The sequence below is a fragment of the Camarhynchus parvulus genome, chromosome 11 (assembly GCF_901933205.1).
Source record: "Camarhynchus parvulus chromosome 11, STF_HiC, whole genome shotgun sequence".
Classification (NCBI taxonomy): Eukaryota; Metazoa; Chordata; class Aves; order Passeriformes; family Thraupidae; genus Camarhynchus; species Camarhynchus parvulus.
Window position 1 is genome coordinate 6,261,857 of NC_044581.1, and position 2,729 is coordinate 6,264,585.

The following is a 2,729-nucleotide window of genomic DNA, read 5'->3' on the forward strand; positions in this document are numbered from 1 at the left end:
GTGGGGTGCAGATTTTCAAGGTGTTTATAGCTCTGTCCAGACACACAAAGCTTTTCAAAGGTCAGCAGGAGACCCAGCACTTTTCTGCCTGATCTGTCCCTTGTTAAACACCAGACTCCAGAGATCCTGCCTTCAGACAAGGTGATGTTTTAATGGCTGAACAAATATTTTCACTGACTTTGCTCTGGGAAGCAGCTGGGCTTTTATGGCCAGATATGAAAAAAAAAAATAATAATAATAGTAAAACCAGCTCTCTAGCGTTTCAGTGAAAGTAGGTAAAGCTTGGCAAACTTCCTGTAACTGCAAACAGGGCTTTTTGCTGTGGGCAGTGCCAGGCAGCATTAGAAGGCAGCAGGCAGCCGTGGTGCCCAGAGCTGGGCAGCCCAGGCGCCAGCTGGAGGAGCTGGCAGTACACCGGCCAGCTTTCCTGCCAGGAACCAGCCTGGCCAGCCAGTTCAATAGCCTGCCTGTGTCCCACTGGAAAGCATCAAGGAAGATGTCACCAGTGATGAAATTGCTCATAAGCCAGTGTACTCTACCAGGAAAATTATCCATCAGAGAAAAAAAAAAAAAATTGCCAACTCTGTGCTTGAGCATCTCTGCCCAAATAGTAGCACCCTGTAGAAGATAAATTCCCTTTTAGCATAAGATTTTGCTGTGGTCCCATGCAGAATTTGCCATGAGAGAAGAACATCTCAGCTGTGTAGCAGGGCAGCTCCAGCCACCTCACTCGGTGAAACAGCCACCTGCACATCCCAGTGTCACAGCGCTGCTTCGACCAGTGACTCAGGCGTTGGCCTTTGCATATCTGCCATGAACTCCAGTTTATCCAGGGCCTGACTGCTTTGCTTATGCATTTCTACATCTCCTCCAGATCTTAGGAGATGATGTTTGTCTTCACCAGAGTGAAGACAAAGGGTGGTAGGAGGGCCAGTATGCTGGGCTCAGGATGGGGCAGCCTTCCCAAAGGACAGCTGATCTTCCTCTTGCTTTGTTAAGACAGGTTGAGCAGGACTAGGTGTCACATCTGCCTTTTCTCTCCAGGGCTGAGTGCCCTGGAAGAGCAAGCATCATGAACACATCCTCCTTGTTTTTCAAAGATCCTGTGAAAGTCTTGCCTGGACTGCATTCAATCAGGACTCAAAGTATGAAATTTTAAAGTCCTCTTGGGTTTTTTCATCATGGAAAGCTCAGTGGGTTTTGCCGTGTCTGGTTGAATCCACATGCTTATCTTTCAGGGGTACTTTGGAGTCAAGGCTGATTTCCACCTGAGCCTAAGCTGATGTTTTGGGGCCAGCCATAAGCAGCCCCATGTCCCAAGCTCTGCTCTGTCACCTCAGGCTGGTGGCTGGTGCTGAGGGCTGGCTGCACCCAGCCCACAGGGGCTTGAGGAAGAGCTGGGGTTGGCAGCTCCCCTGGGACTTGGGGAGGTGAGGGGGATTGAAAACTGGCCCACAATGTGATGATTAGCAGCAAAAAGTCTAGCTGGAGGCCAGTCACTAGCACAGTATCTCAGGGGTCAAAACCACATCCAGTTCTGTTGGGAAGTAGTTTTTCTGAAAAGGATCTGGGGATCTTAGCAGGCAGCACACTGAACATAAGCCACAGAGAAAACGAAGGGTTGCTTTAGTCAAAACATTGCCAGGAGGTGAAGAGAGGAGATGCTTCCCCTGTGCTCAGCCATGGTGGATCACCCCTAGAGCCTTGTGTCCAGCGCTGGGCTGCTCAGTGCCAGGGAGACAGGGACACAATGGGGAGAGGCCAGTGAAGGGACACGAAGGTGAACGAGGCACTGGAGAGAAGGTGCAAAGCAGAGGGAGCCAGGCTCTTCCCAGTGGTGCCCAGTGCCAGGACCAGAGGCCACGGGCACACGCTGGAACACAGGAGGGTCCCTCTGAACTTCGGGAAACATTTTTTGTGACTAGGACCAAGCACTGGCACAGCTGGCCAGGGAGGTTGTGGAGACTCCATCCTTAGATATGTCTGGACACGGGCCCGGACAGCCAGCACTGGGTGACCCTGCTGGAGCAGGGCTTGGACCAGGTGAGCTCCGGAGGTGCCTCCCCTCAGCCAGCCATGGCTCTGTGAGATCCCCCAGAGGAACACGGAGCCCTTTTGTTCACCCCAGGCCCCACCTTGGGGCTGGCGAGATGTGGTGGGGTGACAGGAATAACGAGGGAGTGTGACTGGAGGTGGCGATGGGGTGACAGTGTGACAGGGCTGTGACCAGGCTGAGGCGGGGTGTGAGTGTGGCAGAGGTGACAGTGTCTGCAGCGGTGTGAGGGAGTGGCGCGGGAGCGGCGGCCGTGTGACAGGCTGCGATGGCGCCAGCAGGAGGAGGCTGGGCGGGTGACACGGCTGCAGAGGGGTGTCAGGGTGTGGCGGGGCGGTGACACGGGACAGATGACAGGCGACGGGACGCTCGCGTGGCGGGACCCGGCGCCTGGGGGGCGGGCGCGATGGCGGGAGCCGCCGAGGGGCCGGACCTCCGCGCCGCCGGGGACGCTGCGCGGCGCTGGGCGGGTGCGGCGGCGGCGGCGCCGTTTCCGGGTTGGCTGCGCGGCGCTCGGGGGCGGCCCCGCCTGCAGCCGCCGGCACCGGGCCCGGGCCTCGGCAGCTCCGCGGGCCCCGCGCCCGCCGCCCCCGGGCCGGCCCCGCCCCGCCCCGGCCCCGCTCCGGCCTGGCCCTGCCGCCCGCCGCCGCCGCCCTCCTGCGCGCCGCGCCCCGCC